General features: G+C 41.4%; 1 protein-coding gene across 2 annotated transcripts in view; it reads right to left on the reverse strand.

The window, feature by feature from the left end:
* Window positions 1-12350, reverse strand: part of LOC137651240 (telomerase reverse transcriptase-like) — a 117555-nt gene that overhangs the window by 58588 nt on the left and 46617 nt on the right. The window lies entirely within an intron of this gene.

A 12350-nucleotide genomic window follows, 5' to 3' on the forward strand; every position in this document is an offset into this window, starting at 1 on the left:
GGTCCGGCAACAGGACCAGCCTCAGCTGCAATTCCAATACTAGAGGGAACCAGTTGCTCATCAGCCACTTGGGAGCCACTAGAGCTGCTGTTCCCTGAAAGGATTTCAGCTTGTTGAGGACCTTCAACAGAAGGTTGGTTGGAGGGAACATGTAAATCCTGGTTCATCTGTTCCAGTCGAGAGACATGGCGTCCACTGCTTCGGCTAGAGGGTCCTCGTATGCGGCCACATAAAGAGGTAACTTCTTGTTGTCACTCGTCAGGAAGAGGTCGCTCTGCAGTTCTGGGACTTGACGTACGATGAAGGAGAATGATCCTGCATCTAGGGAACATTCTGACTCTATCGGCGTGAGCCTGGATAGAGTGTCCGCCGTCACATTGAGGAACCCTTAAAGGTGAACTGCTGATAAGTGCCATCTCTTCTTTTCCACCAAGCGGAAGATGGCCAACATCACATGGTTGGTTTGGGGTGATCTCGAACCTTGATGATTCAAACATCTCATTATCACCTCGCTGTCTAAAATCAGTCTTATGTGGACTGAACGGCGAGGGGATAATTTCTTCAGCGTGAGAAATACTGCCATGGCCTCCAAAATGTTGATGTGGAAGGTCTCGAATAGAGCGGACCAAGTCCCTTGGACTTGCCGTTAGTGAGAGTGATCTCCCCCATCCTACTTTTGATGCGTCTGTGTGATGATGACTAAAGGTGGAGGTGGTTGCAAAGTTACCAATTTCTTCAGGTTCTTGGCCTTCGACCATGGCTTGAGAAGTGATCGTAGTCGAGTCGGTATTGGTCTTCTTAGAGCTCTTCGAGCATTTGATGGGTATCTTCTCCAGACTCCTGATGCATCTTTTAACTGTGCTCTTAGCACTGGGACTGTCGCTGATGCGAACTGAAGGGAGCCCAGCACTCTCTCCTGTTGGCGTCTTGATATCCAATCGGATTTCAGAAGTCTCTTGACGGATCCCGATATCTCTCTCCTCTTCTTTGATGGAATGGAGAGGCGGTGTGACTGTAAGTTCCAATGTATTCCAAACCATTGAAACTCCTGAGGTGGAGATAGTCGAGACTTTTTGATGTTGATCTTGAATCCAAGATGTTCCAGGAACTGGATCACTTTCTTGGATGCTTGCATGCATTCCATCTCGGATGCTGCCCACACCAGCCAATCGTCCAGGTAGACTACCTAGACTACCACCTGGACACCTTCTAGGCGTAGTTGTTGAACGACTCCATCTGCAAGCTTTGTGAAGATCCTTGGGGCTATGTTTAGCCCTAAGGGCATGGCTATGAAGACATACTTCTTCTTCTGTAGCATGAATTCTAGGTAGGAGGAAAGATGGCGATTGATTGGAATGTGCCAGTAGGCATCTGCCATGTCTATGGAGACTGTGTATGCCCGTTTGGGCAGCAGGGTCCTTATGTGTTGAAGGGTCAACATCCTGAAGTTGTAGTTTACTATGAACTTCTTGAGTGGGGACAAGTCCAGAATGACTGAGTTTGTCTGAGTCCTTCTTGGGAACACAAAACAGCCTTCCTTGGAATTTAATGGACTTTGCCATCATTATTACCCTTTTGCTCAAGAGTTCTCGAGTATATTCTTCCAGAACATGGGTGGAGTGTTGGAAGAATTGAGGAAATGATGGTGGAGCTATCTTTCAGCTCCAACCTAGTCTGTTCTTGATCAGGCTGTGGGCCCAGGGATCGAAGGTCCAACGATCCCGAAATGAATAGAGTCTTCCTCCTACCAGAATCATCTCATTACTTCGGTTAACCGGAGGACTTGCCTCCTTGACCGCGCCCTCCCCTACTCCCTCTTCCTCTTGAGGGGCACCCAGAGGAACCTCTATTTGACCCTACATTTAGAGCGAAAGGTAGTGGTCTGCCTCTCATAAGCGCGAGTAAACGCTGGTGCCTGGGTCATCACCTACTGGGGTAATATCTGGTAGGTGAGTTGGGGTTGTGCAACCATCTGGGGCACCGTGGTCATGGGAAGTAGTTGCTGTTTTTGTCTGGCGAGGCGAGAGGGCAACCTTGGCCTCTTTTGTCTTCCTTTTTGGTTGGGGACCCTCATCCGGGGAAGACTTCCTTTTTGACGACATGCCCCACTTCTGGAGAAGATTCCTATTCTCCGTGGCAGCCTTGTCGACTATTTCCTTGAGCACTTCGCTCGGGAAGAGGTCTTTTCCCCAGATATTGGAAGATATCAATTTCCTGGGTTCGTGTCTCACTGCAGCCGAAGCGAACACGAACTCCCTACAAGCCCTTCTGGCCCTAATGAAGCCATACAGGTTCTTGGTTAGTGTTGCCAAGTGTGTCTTGGTCACGACCATAAACATATCTGAGGTTCTATGGTCGCTTGCCATTGCCTCCAAGGTGGTCTGGAGGGATAGAGATGCGGCAAGCCTTTCTTTTGTCTCTTGCTCTCTGCGCAAGAGAAAATCAGACAACTTGGGGAGGTTCTCACTGAACTGGCGTCCAGCAATATCCGCCTCCAACTTCCCGACTAAGAAGGTAAGATGTATTTCCTTCCAGTCCTTATGGTCTGTAGGCAATGCTGGGGATAAGGGTCTACACTCCTCAAGTGTATGGCAAGGTTTCCCTGCTTCTACTGCCTTCATTACAGCCTTGAACCCTTTTTCCATAAAGGGAAAGGCCCGAGTAGCTGGGGCGAGAAAGGAAGGATGTTTCTTACTCAGGGATGGCACCTTAGAGTTAGTGAAGCCCTTGTCCTTCAAACTGCTAGACAATAAAGCCTGAACTTTTCCATGGTCAAGCACTATGACCTCTTTCGGCTCTGTCTCCTCCTTCGACACAGGTTCCGCCTTCAGACGGACGAAGCAGTCTGGATAAGACTCAAAGCTAGGCCAAAAGTCAACATTTTCGATGAGGACGGATCCCAGCTTTTCTGAAATAAATATTTTCCCGTTTGTCCTAGGCATGTACTCTGCATGCCTCCACCGGTTCACGTCAGAACATGAAGGAAGGTCCTTCACGTTGAGTCTCTTGTGAGATCCGCGGGACTCTGCAATCTGATTTATTTCCTTCCTCAATGCAGCTTCCCTTTCTTCACTCTGCTTCTGAAACCTCTCCATCATTGACATGAGGGTAGACAGAGTCTTCCCCATCTCATCAGATGGAGGAGCAGAGGACATAGAGGGCACTGGTTCTGGAACCGATGAAACGGAAACCAATTCGACTTCATCCTCTTCGTATCAGGAGCCAAAGTAGACTCCTCTTCCTGACCTCCAGCAAGAAGGTCCTTTTCGGTGTCTTCTGACACCTCTCACATCCTCTCTTCTAGATGAATGTCCTTCATCGCATCCGAGACATCCGTATCTACAGAAATCTGGATGCAAGGGATCTTAGGGTGAGGCTGTGGTATGATGGCATCCACAGACACCTTGGGAAAAAGATAAGCCCGCATCCACTCATTCGGAAGGTAAGGCCCCGTGGCGTTCTTCTGGAAGCCACGGACCCATCTACGCAGCGTACTCCATGCTGCATCCCTCGACTCCTGTTGTCTTGGGGTCATTAAAGGCCTCAGTAACCAAGGCTTTGCAAACGTTACATACCTGGGGGTCCCAATACTTAAGAGGTCCCTTAATGATGGAACAGCTGGAGTGCGTCCTGCACTCCTCATGGCCGCAGAAGTCCTTGCTCCGGACGTTGCAAAAGACGCTGCGGCACTTACGGTGGTCCTCCTGTAAAGAGAGGTAAACAAAATGAGTATATGGTAGTTCATCTCACTTGATAAACTATATAAATATTATTAATATTTTTGCATTTTATTGCATATAGCTTAGGATAGGTAAGCTAGAAATAAATTAGGAAAGACACATACACAAGTTTCCTGCCCGGCCAATTGCTGTGACCTCCCTCAAAATTAAGGCCTAGGGTTATCCTATTTAGGAAGCCCATTGGAAGAGTTCTACCCTGTAAGGATAGATGAGTGTAACTAAATACCAGCTTCCAAAAGGTGTAAGATTGAGGGTCATTTGTAACCGATCATCTATCAGGGAATAGAAAGAAAATTTTTTTCCTTATATAGTATGGTCTCAACAATAGACTGCGCATGGACACAGAGTATGTTGGAAAATTTAACTACTGTATACTTTATACTATTGTTTTCTGTTTGCTGTATGATCTATATTGCAAATATACTGGCTACTGTATAGACATATACTGTAGATCTAGCCAGCATGTTGCCGGTAAGGCTAGCACCTGAGGCATAGTTCAGCCGGCAATGCGAGCCGGACGCCAGCAGGTCACCGGCTGCCGGCGCACAAGTCCAGCCGGCGTCTTGTCGGTTAGGATAGTGGCCGGCAGCTTCCGGTTAGGTTAGTACCCGGCGGCACTAGCCGATAAAGAGAGAGAAAGCAAGGAGTGAGGGATGATGTAAGAGCTCTGCCTTACTGCCTTCCTCCAGAATGAGGGTTCAAATGGAAGAGGAGAGTATATCTTTCAGGCTTCTATCCATCCACAACCATTGCCGGTCTCTACCGGCCACAGGTTTGTAAAAGGCAGTCCAAAAGAGGACTGAAGAACACTCTACAGTAAAGGGATCCTCAGCCGGCACAGCACTCCCGGAGCCTTGCGTCCATAAGGGAAAGCTAAGCGACTAGGCCACTACACGCAGAGGCCCAACCCTACTCTAAAACCTGCCGGCAAGCGGTGAAATTGTAGGACGACGGCCAAAGCATTGCGATCGCTAGGCCATCACTAAAGGACAGAGGTGGGAAGGGGGAAAGGGTCCTGTATGAGGTGTGGAAGGAGCCGGCAGGGTTGCCGGTCCTACCACACCTTAAAGAAACTCTGTTCCAGTATAGGCGACATCCTAGGGGCAGGAGAATATCTATTCTCCAGCCGAGGGTCTGCCAATACAGTTAAGGGGCCGGCAGCAATCTTGCCGCCACCCCTAAACAAGAGAGAAACAGAGTTCCAGTGTCAGAGCCATCCTAGGCGGCAGAAGAATGTCTATTCTTCAGCCTAGGGTTTGCAAGCACAGGACTAGTCGACTAGACCACAAGGAAAAGGTAGCAATATCATATAAGGCCTTCAGGAGTGATCTATTCACCCTACCGGCCAGCTGCTGGCACAAGACTATCTACTCTGAGATTCTGACCAAAACCCAAACCCTGCCATCTGCGGTTACAGGGAAGGGACAGAAACCAGTAGCCTAGATCTGCCTGAATGACAACTCGAGGCACGACTGACTAGGGTTGTAGCCTAAGGCTAAACTCAAGAGGGAAGGAGGGATTACCCTTAAATCTCCACTGGGGACAAGTATCGCTTTATATAATAATTCTAGGAGATATCTATCTCCGCCTGAATTGATAAAACAATACGCGAGGGTAACCGGGAAACATGTATGAAAGTATACTAAAGCCACTAGGCTAGTAGCCCAGTGGCAGCAAAAATCGACTACCTAAATCACCGAAACTCTCTCGTATACTATCTTTAGAAGAGGAAATTTTTATGCAATCAATATATCTTACATGTATAAATTGCCTAAAAAGCTTCATTTAACTTATAACACTAGGAATGTCTACTATATCATGCATGAAAGTAAACTGAAATGCCTAGGCTAGGAAGCCTAGCGTAAGCAAGGTTCGGTTACCTAAATCGCCGAAATTATCACGAATATTATCAGCATAATATATATAACTCCTAGCAATGAAGACTAAATAGCTAACAGGATTTTATTCTATTTATACCAGGAAAGTTGTTCTGGCTAACTAAATAACTCATGCGTTACGAACGACAGCGCCCATGACGCCTCCGGTTCAGGCAACAGCTCTTCCATAAGTTAATTTAACTTGAATTAATTTCACAAAGATGTAGGAGCTATCATTTATACAATGTAAAGATCAAATACTCAACTTTCCAGAGGCAAAAGATGCTGGAGATTGAATGATAAATCCAAAATAATCCAATAACGAAAAGAGCGACTGGGAAAATCACCAAGGGAGATCGCTACAGAAAAAGGAATAAACATGGCGGCGATGATGGCGCCATCCATATACTCAAAGAGTAACGGAGGAAGGGTACCTTATTAACGGCTCCCCTTCGTTTTTTGCCACTTTCCCCCCCGAAGCGTAAACGCCATTCGAGGTGAAGATTGCTATGTGGCGTGTCAAGAATACGTCCTCTGGTATTATGCGATATCCCTAAAGGGAAACTTTAGGGATATTCGCACCAGGAGTTAGAATTCTGGAGACCTTAAGGTAAATCCTCTGGGAATATCACTGTAGTCAAATATACCCTAGGAAGCTACTTAAAGAAACCTTCCATCAGGACGACATGGCCTGATTCCAAAAATACGGTGTTTGATAATAAATGTTACCAAACAATATTTACCTTTCATTTCATTTACATAATTTCAAAATAAATAGCCTATTTAAGGAAATATTCCATATCAACAATGAAATCAACTTTAACTATGCGAGTCTAGCTGACAAAATGTAAACAGAATTAGGGTTACATTCTCGGCAATCTTTTTCTTTCTCATCTTTCTCTAACCTTTCAAAAATTTTAAAGGTAGCGTTAATGATGGTATATTAAAGCATCATTTTTGTTTTATACAGTATATATAAAAGCTTTATTTTTCCCAAGTTTTTCACACGTAGGCTGTGTTCGCTTATTGGCAGTGAATAGCCTAAATTTTGGTAACGAGTCTACAATCTTTTGTCATATTTTAATCAGTATAGATTTGCTTTATAAAGATTTGTTTGGTATAGCGCGCGCACACTCTCTCTCTCTCTCTCTCTCTCTCTCTCTCTCTCTCTCTCTCGTTATATAATACTTACATATAGATGAAGAAACCAAAATAGGTTTCCTTAAAAAGTGTCAATTATATACGAAACAAAGAAAATTATACTGTGTATAAATCCATTTCAATCGTAGCTTAAAATGATGTCTAGCTGCCGCCCTCAAGAATGTGCACGTACAGTAGGGTCCCGAATTATGCGAGAATTTGGTCGATCAATGACCTCGTATAAATGGAAAATCACATATTTCAAAACACACAACTAAGAGAAATAATTACATTTGGGACATGGCAACCAGCAACTTGCCTACTCAAACGTGTTTACCACCCATTTCCAATACTTTCTATACACTATACTGTATTATTTTATACCATCAAATTGTTTTTGTAAATAAATCAAACATTTAATATACTTTAAAGTTCTAATAACTTGAAAAAAAGGTTAAAGTTACAACCAGGATGTGTGTAAACACCGTATATTTCTCGTTATAACAGGACCCAAAATACAGACAAATTTTAATGTTTGTCATATCTATTGTATAAGACAACTGGTGAATAGCAAAACCATCACTGTATAGAGTAGCTTTTGTTATATCATTGAAAATCCTAAATTATCAAAATAAAGGAGATTTCATATCACGAGTTTCCTAAACACGCCAAAAAGCACAATGAAAAATGACGACCATTGTTTTGTTTACGTTTATCTCTGATCATAAAGAAGCGAACGCATTTACACATCTTTGTCTAAGTTAGTCTTATATGACGATTTTGTCATTACCAATGTTATTATACTTAATTTTTTTTAGAACTTTGAAATAAATGAAAAAACGTTTTCCTTTATGACGCCGCTTGAAACGGAAACCTTCCATTTGTTTACTGTACGCTCCATCTTCGATCATAATAAACAAACAAACGCATTAAACACAAACAAACAAACGCATTAAACACACATGATCAAAGTGATAACTATTGATATTAAAAGCATTTAGTAAACATTATGTTATTACAAATATTTTACTTACCCTATCCATATAAATTGCTAAAATCGTAGCAAAGCAGGAAAACTTTTTTTCATATGTTTATCAACAATAGCAAAGAGCCGTTATTAACAGTATGGTAATTTACGATAATTCTAAACTGTTACGAAAGATAATTGTCCTTTCCATATCCAAAATACTTTTCTTAGCTGCAGTTATAAGTCAACTTGTACCCACCTCAATTATGGAGCCATTTGGAAAAAAGGTAAAGGAAGAAGGTCGCAGGCGGGTTTTCAAAGTCATCGAACAATTAGGTTACCGCTAGAACGTTCGATATGATAGAGAAGGTGCAAGATTGGAGAAGTAAGGAAAATTGAATCATGCTTGATATTTAATAAAACTGAACTTTGTGAAATAACAAAGATTTCCTTTGTTAGCGAGGTAAGAAATGAAGGGGGTAGCGAAAGGTATGAGAGAGAGAGAGAGAGAGAGAGAGAGAGAGAGAGAGAGAGAGAGAGAGAGAGAGAGAGAGAGAGAAATATGATGGTTTTAAATATAATAAACAATAAATATGATAGGTTATAAGACATTGGTGCTTATGTAATATTAACTGTATAGATGGTTTGAATAAGTTAAGAAATGGTATAAACAATGTTTATTTATTGTATTCGTACGCTCATATTCTTGAGAGCGAGAGCTAGACATCAGCTGATCTGATCACAGCCAAAAGTAAACAAAGAGAAGTCGGCAATACTCGATTTATAAAACATTTCCAAAATTTAAAACAAAAGTACAGGGTTTTCTTAAAGCACAATTAACTATTTAAATAGTAGCAATTTTCTAGAATAAAGTGAATTTTCCTAAAATTAGTGGTTTGCTGACGAAATCGGATGTCATGTTTTAAGTTACGATTGAAATGGATTTATACTCGGTATAATTTTTTTGTTTTATATTTAATTGATGCTTTTTAATAAAACCTATTTTGGCTTCTTCATCCACAGTATATGTAAGTATTGTATAACACCGAGAGAGAGAGAGAGAGAGAGAGAGAGAGAGAGAGAGAGAGAGAGAGAGAGAGAGAGAGAGAGAGAGAGAGAGAGAGAATCAGCTGTTGTAATCGAATGCCGTTTTTGTTTCTTGTACCACTTGAAGCGAGGAAATTATCACCGCAACTAATAATAGTCATGTTAATTTCATTCTTAAACTCAGGTTGTAATATGTGAACTAAGATTTTATTTTTTACACACATACAGAGAGAGAGAGAGAGAGAGAGAGAGAGAGAGAGAGAGAGAGATTTGAGTCTCTCTCTCTCTCTCTCTCTCTCTCTCTCTCTCTCTCTCTCTCTCTCTCTCTCTCTCTCGGAGAGAGGATTTTATAATTACACCTTGTACTATACAAAACAAATCATAGTAAAGCAAATCTATACTGTTTAGATGACAAAATATTGCCGACTTTTTACCGAAATTTACGCTATTCACTGCCGATAAACAAACCCAGCCTACGTGTGAAAACCTTGAATACCCACGGGGAAAACTAAAGCTTTTATATATTCTATAAATAAAAGTAATGCTTGAATATACCTTCATTAACAATACCATTAAAATTATCAAAAGGTTAGAGAAAGATAAAGATTGCCGAGAATGTAACCACAATTCTGTTCACATTTTGTCAGCTGGATTCGCATAGTTAAAAGTTGATTTCATTGTTGATATGGAATTTTATCCTTTAAGAGGCTATTTATTATAGAATTATGTTAATAAAATGTAAGATAAATATCGTTTGGTAACATTTATTATCAAGCACTGTATTTAGGGCTACCAATATAACTAAAAAGACAATAGATTTGATATATTTTGTAGTGCTTGACTTGCAGACTTTGAACAACTTTGCAGAAACAATTTTTTTTTTTTAAACTACCGACCGTATAAATAGGGAATCGCATAATTCGGGACCCTACTGTACGAATACAGTACCTATTGTTTATATCATTTTTTAACTTATTCTAAACATCTAAACAGTTAATATTGCATAAGGACCAATGTATTATAACATTTTTTGTTTACTACATTCAAAACTCTCTCTCTCTCTCTCTCTCTCTCTCTCTCTCTCTCTCTCTCTCTCTCTCACACACACACACACACACAAATGAAATCTTTGTTGCTTCATAATGTTTAAATTATATTAAAAATCAATCATGATTCAAATTTTCCTTAGTTTCTCCAATCTCGCACCATCTGCCACATTGAACGTTATAGCGGTAACCCAATTGTTTGATAACTTTCAAACCAGCCTAGTACTTCCTTTTCTTTTTTCCTTTGCAGATGGCTCCATAATTGAGGTGGGTACAAGTTCACTTATAACTGAAGTTAGGAAAATATTTTGGATATGGAATGGACATTTATCTTTTGTAACAGTTTAGAATTATCGTAATTTATCATACTGTCATTAGCGGCAGTTTGCTATTGTTGACTGAACGTAAAGAAAAGTGGTTTTCCTGTTTTGCTACGTCTGTAGGAATTTATATGGATACTGTAATTAAAATATTTGTAATAACATATTTACTAAAGCTCTTAATATCATTAGTTATCACCTTGGTCATTTATTTTAACGCGTTTGTTTGTTTATTATGATCGACGATGGAGCGTACAGTAAACAAACATAAGGTTTCGTTTTAGGAAAAAAAAAAGAAAAAAAGATTATATAAAAAAGCATTCATTTAATGTATTTTGACGTTCTAAGAAAAATTAAGTAACAACATTGTTAATAATAAAATCAAAATCATCATATAATCAATAATTGGTAAGATAGTTGTTGCTGCAAAAAGTAACCTAAACAGACGTGTAAAGGTGTTCGTTCCTTCGCTACAGTCAGAGATGAACGTAAACAAAACAACGGATTCCGATTTTGATGCTGTGCTTTTTGGCGTGGCCTTTATTTCGTTAATTTTGGATTTTCAATGATTGAACAAAAGTTAGTCTATACAGTGATGGTTTTGCTATTCACTAGTTGTCTTATACAACAGATATGACTTAAAGCTTATTAAAATTACAATTAATTCTAGGTTGTGTTTTAAGGAGAAATATACGGTATTTACACCCTCCCTGGTTGTAATTTTAACCTTTTTCAAGTTATTAAAATTTTAAAACATTTTAAATGTTTAGCTATTTATAAGAACAATTTAATACGAGAAAAAATACAGTATGGTATATAAAGAGAAATGAAAATGGGTGGTAAATGCATTTGAATAGGCAAGTTTCTGTTTGCCATGGCCCTAATAGAATTATTCCTGTTATGTGTTTCCAAATATGCAATTTTCCATTTATGCAGAGCCATTTATCGAACAAATTCTCGCATAATTCGGGACCTTACTGCATGTAACAAGCACGTTGTGCGAGTATTACGAAGAGCTCTCCATTCTGTCAGGCAAAAAGCCCAAGAAAATAACCCAGGATTATGTTCCACAAAAATAGACGTGTAACGAGACCTCGTGTCCCGGGGCAAGTTGATGCATGCGACTGACTCTAGACATTGGTAGTAAACCGTATTTGTGGCAATAACCCCGAGGTTTTGTCTTGAGGAGAGCGCATGCATTACAGGAGTTCCATTCAGCCTTTTATAGTTTTAACAGACGCCTATAGTTGTGTAAAACTTCTAAGGGACGAGAGTTACCCACATTCTAGGCTTGCCAGCGACGTGGTGAGAATCAACGAACACTGGTGTTCGTCCACCAATGCTGACAAGGGCTCGTGAATACCAGCAAAAATCAGTGTACCATCCAAAATAATAGCGAAAAGCTGGCGAGCATCCGTAAATCGTTGGCAAGCGATTGCAAATGCCAGCAAGAATCAGTGAACAAGAATTTGAAAACGCCACCATTGAATCTTGGCTCTCTAGTGCTGACAAGGAAGGTTTCACAAACCGGCCATGGTTACTAAGGCAAGGCGAGGGTCTCATAAACCAGCCATGGGAACTAAGGCAAGGCGAGGGTCTTACAAACCTAACATGGGTAATAAGGCGAGAGTCCTGCATGACGCTAGGTCTCGCGCGGGTACCAAGGCAAGACGAGGGTCTCACAAACCCTAGCCTTGGGTAGTAAGGCGAGGCAAGAGTCTCGCAGACCCTTACCTATGGTGCTAAGGGAGGCGAGCAAACGTCGCAGGCCTTCATCGGGAAGAACAGCTTCGAAACTAAGGTCCTCTTAGTACTGTACTCCTACACATCCTAACCACCAAAGAGCTTTGTTGTGGCCAAAGGCACAATGTTGCAATAACCCTGATACTCATCGATGGGAAAGGAGGTAGCCGCAAGAGACCGGCAGTCATAACCATTTGTGGCAAAAATCCCAGAGGGAAATTGCAACGACCTAATTCATTCGTCAACAAGCTCTGAAGAGCAAGGACAGGGCATGGACGAATCCAGGTTCTGCCGGAGGAATCCCCCGAAGGAGAAAACACAACAGATGAAAGGTAATCTCACAGGGATGGGAAAGACGACCAACCTCTGTTGCTGCTGTCTGCAATTCTCCCTGCAAGCGGGAAGATTGAACAGTGGCTGATGGAGGAACCCTCCCTCAGAAGGGAAAGTTGCTCAACACCTGGTGGAGG

The sequence above is a fragment of the Palaemon carinicauda genome, chromosome 12 (genome assembly GCF_036898095.1).
Source record: "Palaemon carinicauda isolate YSFRI2023 chromosome 12, ASM3689809v2, whole genome shotgun sequence".
NCBI classification, from domain to species: Eukaryota; Metazoa; Arthropoda; class Malacostraca; order Decapoda; family Palaemonidae; genus Palaemon; species Palaemon carinicauda.